The sequence below is a fragment of the Sus scrofa genome, chromosome 16, assembly GCF_054392235.1.
Source record: "Sus scrofa isolate SSC_HxYL_T2T_F1_AM1 chromosome 16, Sscrofa_HxYL_maternal_Yorkshire_Landrace_v2.0, whole genome shotgun sequence".
NCBI lineage: Eukaryota > Metazoa > Chordata > Mammalia > Artiodactyla > Suidae > Sus > Sus scrofa.
The window spans coordinates 48,760,799-48,775,378 of NC_139398.1; the positions used below are offsets into that span (position 1 = coordinate 48,760,799).

The 14,580-nt window shown below is 36.6% G+C and overlaps 1 protein-coding gene across 9 annotated transcripts in view; it reads left to right on the plus strand.

Annotated features, from left to right (window-relative positions):
* The window catches only part of LOC102159433 (uncharacterized), a 908,266-nt gene that overhangs the window by 454,972 nt on the left and 438,714 nt on the right, over positions 1 to 14,580 (plus strand). For 7 of the 9 annotated variants that reach the window (XR_014831357.1, XR_014831355.1, XR_014831356.1 and 4 more), the window contains one exon: positions 2,516 to 2,680. The exons of 1 other annotated variant lie outside the window; for it this stretch is intronic. The gene's annotated coding sequence lies outside the window, so the exon portion shown is untranslated. Of the gene's footprint in view, positions 1 to 2,515; positions 2,681 to 3,967; positions 4,121 to 14,580 lie in introns of those variants that run through there. One more of the 9 variants, XR_014831358.1, reaches the window with a different exon arrangement.

Consider the following 14,580-nt stretch of genomic DNA (forward strand, 5'->3'; position numbering starts at 1 on the left):
TAGACAAGCAAATAAGTAATATCATTTCTTCTTCTCTCTCTCTCTTTTTTTTTTTTTTTTTTAATTTAGGGCCACACCCACAGCATATGGAGATTCCCAGGGTAGGGGTCGTATTGGAACTGCAGCTGCCAACCTAATGGCTAGTCACCATAGCCACAGCAATGCTGGAGCTGAGACATGTTTGTGACCTATGCTGCAGCTCACAGCAATGCCAGATTCTTAACCCACTGAGCAAGGCCAGAGATCAAACCCGCAACCTCATAGATACTAATAGGGTTTGTTACCGCTGAGCCACAATAGGAACTCCCCTCATTTATTCTTAATTTTTTTTTGTTTTGTTTTGGTGTGGTTTGTTTGTTTGTTTGTTTGTTTATTTATTTATTTTGGCTGTACCCATGGAATGCTGAAGTTTCTGGTCCAGGGATCAATCCTGCACCAGGGCATTCTTAATGTTCTTATTGCTGCCTATATGCTGATAACTCCAAATTCTGTATCATCTTGATGATCTGGATTCACACACACACACATATGTATCAGCTTGCTAGATCTCCATTTATATGTTACCTAGACACTTGTAACTCAATATAAGAAGTAAACTCTTCTTCACTATTCTCTCTCTCAATTGTAGGACCTACTCATTTCTCCAAGTTAGAAACTAATCACCCCTTTTCTTCTCCTGCTTCCTTATCAACTCCAATCCTGTCTATTACAAACTTTGGCCAATGTTTTCTTCTAAGAAGTTCTTGCATTCATTTTGTTCTCCATCCTTATTATTGGATCTGGTGAGATTTTCATCATTTCTCTTTGTGGTTACTTCAAGAGCCTCCTAACCTGTATTCTTGCTCCCTCAAAACCCATTCTCTATGCAGACGCCACAATATCCGTATCTGAAACATAAATCTCCTTCTATTCTTTTTTCTATTTTCAGTGACTGTCCATTTTCCAGTTGATAAATTCTAAGCTCCTCACCATGCTCACAAGGTCTTCCTTATGATCCTCTTAAGCTTTATCTTACCACACTCTGTCTCTCACTTCATGCTTCAGTTGCATGTTATTGCTTATATTGCTTTTCCAGAAACAATGTTACTCTTCACTTTCATGCCTTAATTGATGCCATCTTTCCCGTCTCCTCCATTCTTCTATCTGTTCCCAATTATTTTATTTTTTTTAATGACTCAACCCTTCAAGTCTTCCATGAAGCCACCCACGAAGGCTTTAATGATTTCCTTAGCTGGACTATATGCTTCTGAATACTCAGAGTCACTGTTACTTCACTTATGACATTGTTTTATAATGGCCTGTTTACATATCCATTTTCCTTATAATACAGGAAACTTTAAATGTGGATACTATCTCCCTTTTATTTCAATTTCCAAGACCTGAACTAGTGCTTGAAACATGGCAGACCCTCAGTAAATATCTGTAGGGTAAATGCTAGTGAGAGAGGAAAGCTCTTGTTAGCCTTCATCCTGTAAATCCAGAAGACTCCAAGCTGTCAGCAGTGGAGTTTTGGTGGTTTATTATGTGAGCTTTATTGATGTCTTGATCTGTGCTCTCTCAGATTTATGGGCTGTGGGGCAAGGGGGTATGTGGAGAGGGATAAGCTCTTTGGTAAGTTCTTATTTGTCCAGGTAAGTATGCAATTCTGTCCATGAAACTGCATAAATATTTCTGAAATGTGTTCACCTTTTTAAATTCAGATGATCACATTGCTTGCATGTGTGTCTGAGCAGCCCTTCCATAGCTGGTATCTTTGCCTTAAGTCTTGTCTCTTCTAATTCTTTTCCCACATACAAGGTAACCTCAGTAATCTGTCTCAGTTGCTAAAATTCTTTGTTGGGTTCTAAGCTTTTAGACAGAAGTCCAAACTCCTTAAGGCAGATCATAATTGCATTTTATGATCTGATCCTTGTTTATTTCTCCAAGTGTGGCTCACCATGACATTCTGGCCCATCTGGGCTCCTGCCAGAATAAATTGCTTCTGGGTCTTTGCAGACATTTATCCTTTTTACTCTCATTTTCATTTCCAAGTTAATTCTTAACCCATCATGCAGGTCATAGCTTATGCATTATTTCTTCCAGAAAATCTTCCTAGATATCTGAATCCAGGTTAAGAAACCTTTATTGCTCCCTCTCTGCCAACTTCTCTGCCCATTTTCTCCTGTAACACTCCTGAACTTCTCTCTTACATCATACTATCATAATTGCTTTTCTTGCTCTCTTTGTAACCTATTAAACTGAGTCTTGAGGAGGCAGAGTCCATGTCCATTGTGTTCCTCATTGTATCCTTACCACCTAGTACAGGAGTTTGCACTATTGGTGCTGAATATTTATTGAATGAATGAATGAATGCATGAATATAAAGCTATTTTATTGTATTCACTGGATTTCATCTTGCCATGCTATTGAGAAGTTATAGGATAAAAATAACGGAAACTCTGGAGGAGTTATTATTATTTTTTTTACTAGCTACACATGAGACTATTTATGACATTCCTTTGTTTGATGTTTCCAGGTATGCAAGGAGGAACCTGGCTTTTGTGAGTCCCTTCCAAAGTAATGAGTCTGTCTGGATCTCTCAGTAACCATACGAATGAAAGCTCTTCTCAAAATAAATCACCATGGAGTTTTCTTTGTGGCGCAGTGGAAATGAATCCGACTAGGAACCATGCAGTTGCAGGTTTGATCCCTGGCCTTGCTCAGTGGGTTAAGAATCCGGTGTTGCCATGAGCTGTGGCGTAGGTCGCAGACACAGCTTGGATCTGGTGTTGCTGTGGCAGTGGCGTAGGCCAGCAGCTACAGCTCCAATTAGACTCCTAGCCTGGGAACCTCCATATGCTGAGGGTGCGGCCCTAAAAAGACACACACACAAAAATCACCAGTAAGGGGAATCTGGTGACTGATGGAGATAGGGTAGATAACCTCATTTCTACTTCTCTTCAGAGGAAATTCCCCGCTCTCTACCACAGTGAGTGGGTGTCTCTAAGTCATTGGCAATGGTCTAATATGCCAGAAATAGCTTTCTGGAACCCTCATGGAATTTGGTCTGGTTTCACCACCCAAGCGTGGGCTCAGGAAGATGAGGTTTTAAGTGTTGTTGTGGAGCATTTTATCTTCTTGTGAGGTGTAGGGCTGAAATTTATTAGTGACTCAGCAAGGCCACCCTATTTATAGACCTAAAGGTTAGCTTGCAACACTTCAGAGTGGGAGACAGGGAGGAAGTGTTACCAGCTCAGTTGAGTCTTGTTTTATTTATAAATCCTATGTTGATTAATTTTAAATTGGTTATATTTAATTTGGGACCTGAAATAGATCAGACCCCATTCTTAGTTCCCTTTTGAGTCAAAAGAGACCAAAATAAGAATTTACATGTTTTATAAAATAGTGGATGTGCTATGCTTGTGGCTTTATTTGTTACATGATATTAATGGAATAAGTAGAAAAACATATCTTTCCCTTCTTGCAAGTGAGTCAAAGGGCCAAGAATTTGGCCCTTAAGAAACTCATTTCATCTTCTATTTCTCCTACAAAGAATCGTTACCTGTAACTTGCACCTTTACTTTTCATGTGTGAAATTGGTCATTAGAAGATCTGGGGAGGGAAATAATGACAGTCCAGATGACTCACTGCCATTCATGTTGGCATATTGCATTTAGACAACTGGAGTTTGGTCAAAAGAAACTTCGACCTAAGTGACAAGAACTGGCCTCTGCCTACAGTTGTATGATTTGGGGCAGTCAGTTAAAATGTTTGAACCTCAATTCCCTCATCTTTAAAATGGGACTAATTTGAACCTGGCACAGAGGTTAGGAAAATATATCGCATATGTTGATGGAAATTTGTTGGTGTAATTGGCTGAACTAGGAAAGTCAAAGGTATTGTAACATGTGTTACAGTTAAATCTGGTCAACAGACCATACGCCCAAATTTACATACATGTATACACACGTTTCCTCGTTTTTTTCAGGTCCTGCTACCCATGTACTTTCATTAAGGATTTGTATATACTTCAGCCAATATCCATGTGGCAATTGATGAATTCTTTAGTTTCTTTTTAACATACATAACTGCCATATCCATGTGGGAGAATGAACTAAGAGTTACTGTGCATCCACTCCAGGTTAGACAAATATCAGTGCTGTAATAAATTACTTTCAAATCAATATCTGGAGGCAGGCATTACCCTGGTCTCAGCCAAGATAATAATTATGGAGGAAATAAAGGGAGAAAGTGCAGATCCTGAACTCAGGTTTCAGTTTTAGTTTTAAGGAGTCGACACAGTAGGGGGCAAGTAGAGGGATTTGATTTTATAGGTCTGCTGTGATCGAATGGTCAACGCTGTCTTATTTTTGAAGAAAATTATGGGCAAGGTCATTCTGTACAGTTGGGCAGGTATTTCACAGCACAAGGGCACCATGATCCTATAAGGGCAGGCGTCAGCAGTGAAATACACCCCATGCTCTAATCACAGAGCCGCGTGCCATGTCAGGGAGCTGTGACTGCCTGGAGAGAGCATCTGTGTACCTGACATCTCACACCAGCCACTACTGGCCAGGCCATATCTCCCTGGGAGCAGCTCCTTTCTTCTAATTTCCCTAAAGATACTCTGTGGCCCAGCTGAGGCTGTAGCTATGAGTTAAAGAAGTTGGAGGAACAGGAACAAATTTACCTAGCTGAAGACTGAGGTTTTGTACAGTGTTGTTTTGGCATGCCGAAAATGTAAATCATTTAACGTTAATGACATCTTTTGACCTCAGAGTTGAGCATTTTAATGATTGGAGCTGAATGGTAGCCACTAGCCATATGCACCCATTTAAATTTAAATAAATTAAAAGTAAATTAAAATTTCAGTTCCTGGGTTATACTAGCTGCATTTCAAGTGCTTAATATCTATAACTATATGTGGTTTGTGGCTACCATAGAGATCAGGGCAGAATTATAGACCATTTCAGTCATGGCAGAATGTCCTATTGGGCAATGCATTTTAATCAACCTTTTCTAGCCTATAGATTGTTCCTTGATCTATATTAAGTTATTTATACCACTGTGATCGTCTTTTCTCCAATAAATAACTGCTTACCAGCCTCAATAACATGCAAATGTGTGTAAGAGTTTTAATGTTTCAAAGTTTTGTAACTCACATTTATTTATTCTTTGGCTCTATCCCTGGCCCTCTCTCCTGAAGCCACTCATATTATGTTATTTTATATTTTCTTCCAGAGATTAATAAGAATAGATGTAACAGACTTGTGTACATAAGCAATATCTCCTTTCATTATTTTTCTCTTAAATAGCATACTTTACTAGTTGTTCCATTCCCTAATTTTTTTCACTTCATAATATATTTTAAAGATGATTCCATTATTAAGCATATAAAGAGCTTCCTCATTCATTTTGAAGACTGTATAATATTCTGTCATATGGATGTGTATGTGTGTGTGTGTTTCTGTGTGCACATGTTATTTCTAATTGTTTTCTGCTACAAATCATGCTGAAAAGAGTACATATGTCACTTCAAATTTGTAAGATATATTTATAGGATAAATTTCTGAAAGAGGAATTGCCACATCTTGGTGATATGCATTTGAGGTTTGTGTAGATATGGGCTAGTGTCCCATAACAGAGTCACACTGATTTATACCTCAGCTCATCATAGATAAGTGTGCCTATTTCACTGCACAGTCACCCAGGGATACACTATCCAATTTTTTTCTAATCTCAATAGGAAATTATATGTCAGTGCAATTCTAATTTTGATTTCTCTTATTGTAAGAGAAGGAGACAACTTTTCAGGAGTTTAATAATCATTTGATTATTTTTTGACTGCCCAAAGAAATGTTTCTTTATATTTGAAGACCTTTAAACTGGGATAGGATTCATGTGGATATGGCTGGGTCAGTATTTCCAATATGATGTACTGTATCAATATTAACTCTAAATCTTCTTTTATTTTAGAAGTCTTTTCATGGATTTTTAAAATTAATTTGTGCTATTTAATTATTTCTAGATTTCTTCTTTGGGTATTCCAGTGACATATGTATGTTGAGTCTCCTTTATCTGGCCTTCTTATATCATTTTCATTTTCTCTCAAATTTTAAACTATCACAATATTTTTTATTGTCCTTGTTTGACATCAGTTATCTACTTCCATTATTGTGTTAATGCTGTTTGTTCACTCATGTCTCCAATTTTGTCTTCACTTTAATATTTTATTCTTTTTCTGAGCTCTTCAGTTCACATTTTGTCTTTAGTGTCAGCATCTCATACTGAAACACACATATTTTTGTTTGGTGTTTTTTATAGGGGAGAATCACTATTTGGGGGGACTATTCCTGATGGAATTTTTATCATGATTTTTATCTGTTCTGTGGTATTATTTTTTTCTCAAAGCTTTTTTTTGGGGGGGGGGACGGAGGGCCCCACCCATGGCATATCATATGGAAATTCCCAAGCGTGGGGTGAAATTGGAGCTGTCACTGCCAGATTACACCACAGCTCACAGCAATGCCGGATCCTTAACCCATGGGGAGCAGTCAGGGATTGAACCTGTACACTCATGGGTACTAGTCAGGTTTGTTAACTGCTGAGCTATAATGGGAACTCCGCATAGCTCTTCTTTGACTTTTATTTCATATTTTTCTTTCTCCATTTCTGTAGTATTTTTGTATAGATACTGTGCTGGTCTTTTATGTTCACTATTCATTTATAAAGGAACTAAAATTTCTCTGGGCCAGGTATTGATAGAAGATTTACGTGCCGTAGGAGTTGGCACCATGTTCCAGCCTCATGGGGATTACCTTACAATCTGTGAGCTTGTTGGGGGGCGCATATAACGACTTCTTTCTTCCAGCTTTGGTGCTTTTATGATGTAAGGTCTTTCTTCTGCTTTGTTGGTACAGGGACAGCTTCCTGAAAATAGGGCTTATTTGTACGATTTTTTTTTAGCTCCACCTTTATTTAACTCTTCCCCCAGATTCCGTGTACCACCACCCTTCTGTTTGAAAACTAAGGCTTTAGTAATCATCACTCAGGTTATGTTCCTCTCTTTTAAAAAATTGTTTTCACTATTTGTTTTGTTTCCTGAGACCTACTGCCATGATTTCCTCCACGTGACTCTTTTCTGCATGTGTCCTTGTTTGATTCCTATTGTATGAACTGCCCCTAAACTTATCCCGCATTTTGGAAATTTTAATCTGTATCCATTTTATCAAGAACAGAATTTAAATATTGATTTTTAATTCTTATTCTTAGGAAGAGAAGAAGTAAACGACCACTTTACTTGGCCATCATTAAACTGGGGATCCCTTGTATTATTCTTCAGAATTTTTTTAGCTTTTCAAAAAAAATTAGGCCTGATTCTTGATATTCCAGCCCTTATTAGCTATTTTATTTTGATTTGGCCTACGATGTCCTGTTACTTAATAGACCTCCTCTGAGGAATATTACCAATACCTCAAATTTACAGTGGTTAGAGGTAAATTCAACTTCTTTTCTCATAATACTATTTTTTTTTCTTCTGGAATTACTAAACTTTGCTATCAGCAGGATTCAAACATTACCACTATGCTTTACTTATTTGTATGTTCCCACCCATACCTGTGTAATTAGTCACCAACTTCTGTACCAACTACAACATAAATCATACCCTCCTATATAGGAGACATTGTGCTAAGTGATGGATAGTAATGCCCCTGGACTTGAGTTGTAGGTGTTTCTGCCTGGAGCCATAAGCTTTTGAGAACTCTATAGGTCCTAAATCCACATTCAGAATTATTTTAAAACTCATAGGCATCTCGCTCACTTAGGGTCTGGAGCTTAGCACCCACACAAATGTTCTTATGGCCCAAAGAAACGCTTTCCCACATTTCTTGACCTACTTCTTTAAAAGAAAATATGCTCCAAAGCCATGAAAATTGGTGGATTGTGCCAATGCCATGTTTAATACAGATACTCCTTTGGAGTAGGAAGGATTTGAACAGTAAAAGCTCTCAAAAATGAACAATACAAATTACTCTAACTTGTCATACTCTTTCTCTGAAAGTGCACGGATATAATAAATTCTAACATGTTGGTTCTCAGTAGTGCTGAGCAATCTTCTATTTTTTTTGCTACTTATTGTTTATAATTCGTGGTTCAGAAGATTCTCAAGTGAATACGTTATTTATCACAATTGCACATGGAGAATAAAGAACATTTCTAATATTAGATAATTCATGCTGCTCTTGAATAAGTATACTTATAGGTCTAGCTATAACATGGTGAAGCCAGTTCTTTATATTAGCAACTCAATGGAGATTGATCACTAAATATCAAGTAGTCTTATTTTTATAAAAATACTTTATAATAATAAATTACATTTTTCAAAATTAAATGAATATTGGAGTTCCTGTCGTGGCGCAGTGGTTAACGAATCTGACTAGGAACCATGAGGTTGCGGGTTCGTTCCCTGGCCTTGCTCATAGGGTTAAGGACCCAGTGTTGCTGTGAGCTGTGGTGTGGGTTGCAGGCATGGCTCAGATCCCGCATTGCTGTGGCTCTGGTGAGGGCCGGTGGCTACAGCTCTGATTAGACCCCTAACCTGGAAACCTCCATATGCCACGGGAGCAGCTCAAGAAAAGACAAAAAGATAAAAAAAAAAGAGAAAATCTTTAGTTTTATTAAACTAATCATAATTTAAAAATTTGATATTGTGTTGTCCTATAATTTTTAATATTTTAAGAGAAAAATAATGCTTTTTTGAAAATATATATGAAAAATATTTTAACTTCTTAATTTATTTTTATATGTAATTTTGACAAAAATATATTCAAATTTTAGAAACGTTTATATTTTTAGTCCTTTATATAATTGATGTCAATAGAACACAAATGATGTAACATCTTTATCAAGCAACATAATTAGCAGTCTTGTTGAAATAAAGGCAAGAAAAGTCTATTAAAATATATGCTAGTTTATGAATTGTACATATTTTTACTTTATGACTCATCCAAACATTGTTCATCCATCAACAGGATACTCAGATATATACAATAAGAAGTAAACTTAGTTGTCTTTTAAATTTTTGTTGACTTTCAGTCATATGAAAATATAACTTGTGTATTTTTTTTCAGTTAAAGATAAATTTGTCAAGAGGATAGAGCACATATTAAATCACCATCTAGGAATATGAGTTACGAACTTAATTGCATATATTAAGGCATATGTCATGTGGACTTCCATTTGTATTCCTGCCCCAGTCCCTGCAAATAAATAAGAACGTACTGCTGGTTTCATCCATGAGGAGCTCAAGATTTATCTTCCTAATTTTTCAGTCTCTTGCAAGCCTCTTTTCCATTTCTGTTTACAACATCTTCACTGAATTTATTTATTTATTTTTAAAGCTCTCTAATTCCACTGGGGAGTTATGCTTTATCAATATGTGAAATCCTTACAGTGTATTTTACATATAATAAGAGCATAATAAATTATTGTGAATTGAGCTGAATCGAGTTGAAAGAAAAAAATAAGTGAGGGGAACTGACCATCAATAGAAACAAGTTGCTGGATGTGGAGGAGGGAAGAGTTCCTATGACTAAGAGAAGGTTGTTTGAACCCTATTATATCTGTCAAAATTGCCTTAAAAATCATTTCATATAAATTCCTTAAATAGAAAGTAGCAGGCTCATGTTTCACCTTATAACTCTTGAAACCAGAAAAGATTTAGCAGAAGACATGGTGTGTCAATCGAGCAAGGCATATTTGTTAGAGGTCTTTAGAAGGAATTCTTATCCTTAGGTGCTTTTGTTCACAATTGAACATTTGATCAGTGTCTTCTTTCTGGCTGTAGGCTCACTTAAATGATTTTTTTTTTATAAAGCTCTATGTGGTTTTACATTCATAATATGAACCAAACATTTTTTCCTACATGCCCATCATTAAGTGAAATCAGTGTACTGGCAGAAGCCAGAGGAATCTTGAGAAAACTGAGCAGTTGTCATTTCCCTGAGTAGAAAAACAAAGCATTGGCTGTGAGAGAATAGAGTTTTGAAAAATGCTTTTATGAGTGATTTTGTTTTCTGTTGAAATATAATATATATATATATATATATATATATATATATATATTAGAAATATTAGTTTGGAGCCTGCTGTGTGGAAAAGAAGGCTTTTAAACTATTGCATATTGTGTTCAATTGCTCAGAAGATAAGAAGAAAATGTCAGTTTTCCATCTCTTAAGAACTAACACTATTTTTTGATTGTTTTTCTCACTCCATGATGAAGGTCAAAGATTAACTCAGAAATATTTTGAAATATTATAGGTTAAGAATGGAGAGGAAATTGATATCATATCTTTAAGAAAAGTATTGTTTGAATATAACTTTTTAGAGGAATAAAAAATAAAAATAAGAGAATGAATTTTTGAAAAGTATTATGTTAGCTATTCTTGGTCAGAAAAGGCAATAGGTTAACTGCATGGCTAATTGTTCTAATTTTTGAAAACAGTCAGGAGGTCTATATTATTTGTAAGAATTGAGAAAAGGTAATTAATCTGGATGAAATGATTTCCTGTTAAATTTGCTGCCTTTTTTAGTGTCCAACTTACTAGTCATGTGCTTGGAGATATATTTCTAGCTACCTAGCCTAGAGCAGAAATACTACTACTAAGAGTGACCAACTAAGAAATGGTTACTGACAAGTAACTAGATACTGAAAATATCTAGTTTGAAAAGGCTCTCATAGTGGGGGGAGAGGGGGCAATGTTTTGATTTAGGCTATTTCATAGTTTTATTTATTTATTTTTTAAATTGAAAAGGTATTCCCTAACTACTAGAATTACCACATATATATACAGCAGAGTCTACACAGTTCTCATCTATTCCTCTTTTCTTTTATTTACTGCCTCAAAGTTTTCAAAAGAAGATTTGAGAGCTGGTCAGTGAACTGAGAAACAAAAAAATTAAACACAGTTGCATAGAGGTCTTGCTTGATCCAAAGAAGAGAAAAGATTTCATACAGGGAGTGAATGATCTGGCAGCTTAAATAATGTACCGGGAACTTTTAGTCATAAGTCCCCATAGTGATTATTCAACAGCTGGAGACTTCTGCCTCCAAGTTTATCGTGGTTTTAGTGATCACTCTTAGTAATAAACATAAATTCAAAAAGAAGGATACAGTGATTTTAAAGAATTTAGATGTTTCATGTGTGTGTTTAATGTTTATTTTAGCCCATAAAATTATTTACTTTGGTGGAGTACATTATTTCAAAGGCAATTTATTTCTAAAGGAAAACCTGAAATTTATGCATGGCTGGTTTTTTGTTTTTTGTTTTTTTTTTTTTTCCTAAGCCTCAATCACCATGAAAAATAAAGTGTCAATTTATAATCACAGAGTTCCTTTATATCAACTCTAGCAGGTCATTACTTTACCCAGATCCCTATTTCCTCTCCCTATCTTTAGTGGCTGGCTTCTCCTCTCTTCTCCTTCTATCAGGAAAGAAGCAACCAGAAGGCCTCTCATTCTGAACCCCTATGACCTGGGACTTCAATAATGATGTTACCCAGCTTCACCTTTCAACCTCCATCCTGACTCAATTTTGACTCTTGCTGATTCTCCTAGCTTAGATTTGCTGAAGACCTCGGCATTTTGCTCCTGCCTCACCATCTTTGATGACCTGCTAAATTCAATCTAAAATTCTGAGGCAGTGCTTATTGCTTGGCCTTCACTACTTCCCACACCAAACTTGGTAATAATAATCTTCCATCTCCTTGGCCAAAAAGAAACAGTTAAATTGTCAGAGAAATCCTGCATCAAAGCAGCTGAGATCTGTGAGTCCTTCAGATTCTAAAGAGGCATTATTTACACAGAAATTAAGCTTCTTTGGCAGATTGAATCACAATATCCCTATGCAGATAAAAATGGCCACTTCATCCATTCATTGCACTCACAAATATGTATTGTGTATACCCTGTGTAATATGCATTGTTCCTGATACGGAGTGTATGGTTGTGAAGAAAACAATCAAAATCTCTGCCTACATGAAATCTGTCTTGTAGTGGGTGTAGCAAAGAGTCAGCAATTTTCTGTGTCCTTACTTGGTAATGCAGCTAAGAGGCAAGAAGAGCCTTTACCAACAGGGCGGGGTTAGGGAAGGTAAACTTTCCGTAATAGAGGCCATTGCCATTCTTTTTTTTAAGGTTGCCGTCCTAGTGTTCACTAGCCTGTCACCCCCAACCTGGCAACTCAGGAAACATGTTATTTTTGCTCCTCTTTTTTTTTTTTTTTGAAAATATTCTATCAAAAAACTTTTTTGTATCTTGGTTGTCCAAAGTTATAACTTGTTGATTAAAGAACTATCTCAAAAACGAATCAGAAAAAAAAACTCAAGAGTCCTCCTAGTCTAGTCTTTTGTCAAATTCTGTCTTGATTTTTCATAAGGAGAGTCATCCAGTAGTCAATAAAATTGAATTGACCCCTAAGCAGCATTGAACATTTCTTGTGATGATTCAGAAGAATTAAGAGGATGAAATGCCTGAAGGGCAGATCTTAACAGTGGCCCTGGTAAAGCTCATGAAGCTGATCAGAGGACATTTCAACTGCTGGAATGGCAGAGAAAATATCAGGTTAGATATTTCAAGAGAAAATCAAAGTTCCTACATAAGCTCATTCACTTTCTTTTATGGCATTTATTTGCTATGTTTCTATAAATGTATTTATATCCTTAGCAGAAAAAACAATATGTTTATTTTCAGTCAAACTCCTAAAGTCAGTACAAGCTTGCCTGGTGAGTTGGTTCTATTCATAAATTTGTGGTAAAAGTCCGTTAAATTTTCCCCAGGCGTACTTCTCTTTTACTGTTTGATTAGAAAGATTATCTCTTATCTTGGAAGAATGCATGTCCCACTGTTGGTACTAGAGCTGACTGCTGGGGCCTGCTCTGAAGTTGACCTCATGGTTAGCAATGCATTCTGAGGCAAATGAGTCATGCAACTGTGAAACCTCTGTGGGGTTTCCCTGGCCATTGCTGCCAGTCCCAAATACCAGAGACACTACAGTGCTGACTTGAGTCCTCACACCCAAATAAGGGGAGGCTGGACAGGGCTTCTGTGCCTGTTTATGCATAGGAGGTGAGAAGGCTCTGCAGGGTCTCTTCCACATGTACATTTTCAGAGGCCTGGCACTGCCTTTTCCCTGTCTTCAGTATCTTGAGTGTTTCTCAAATAAAGAATGAGCAGAGCAGAGTAAGCCTTAACTTTCCATCTGGAAGATCTACTAACATTCTCTGGGGATCTAGGATCTAAACTAGGAGCATTGATTTCCATCACAAGTTTTTTTCTCTCTCTCATCTTTAAACACCTTCAGATTAAGATAAACCCCCATTAGACAGAAAAGGCCCTACCCTTAGGAATCACTGCCATAGATCCTGAGCTCCTTGAGTGGTGGCATTGTGTATAATCATGCCTTGCATTTAGTAGGTGCTTAATATATGTTTATCGATCTGATGGATAAATGAGAAATGATAGCCTGAAATTTTAAATGAATACCTGTCAGATCTGAGCAAAAAGTACATGGTTGGATTGCCATTTACACTGCTAGGCTTGGTTTGAGATTTTTGTGTCACCAAAGGACAGTCCCTGTTGAAGAAAACCTTAGCAGACCCAGGCTGCTGTTACGACTAAGACCATCCTTCTAAGTCTAGACATTTTATATGCAGAAGGAGAGTGCTTCCTTTGCATGTCTGAGCTATAAAGCTCACCATCTCGTCTCCAAACTGTTGTAAATGCTTTTAAGAGCATAGTGTGGAATGATCCCAAAGAGAGCCAGGGCTATGCTGTATTTGTTTGGAAATTGCAATACCAGTTTTCCAAGATAAACAAGAGATTCACAAATTCCCTGTTCCTGAAAATGTTTCCATTTCTACTTTTCAGAGATGTATTAGGTCTAACCCATTAGAAATAAGAGAGATTTGTGAAGAACAGCTTGGGAATAAGGGTGAGGATTCCCTTCCAGTACAGAAGGGTATGAGGCAGTCTTCACTTCTGAGCCTCAGAGTGCTTCATGCTGAAATTCTGAGCCATGCTAAAAATCAGGCAGTGACATATGGAAATGCACCTTTTCCAAAGCAATCTAATATTTCTCTCAAATTGACTCCAGAAGTGACATAGACTTCTGTTACTTCCATTTTAAACTTCTTCTTGATTTATATCCAGTTTATAGCTCTGCTCCTCAAAATGAATGCAATTGTACTATTAGAAACCTACTAACTATAGAGACAACAATAACAAAACAGAAGCATTTAGAAGATTAAAAAAAGCTATAAGGAGTTATACAGCAGGTGGTAATAATGACATTTAAGCAGCACAACTCCAAAAACCATGTTCTTAACTGGATAATGTAGGGGCTTTTCTAGATGCAAAATATGTTATCATATATGTGATTTGCAAATATTGCCTCCTAGTCTATGGCTTGTTTCTTTTCAATCTCATGTCAGGATATTTCATAAAGTAGCAGTTTTAAACTTTGAAGAGGCCCAAATTATTTTTTTCTTTTATGATTTTTGTTTTTGGTATTATATCTAACAAATCTTTGATTAACCAAAGGTT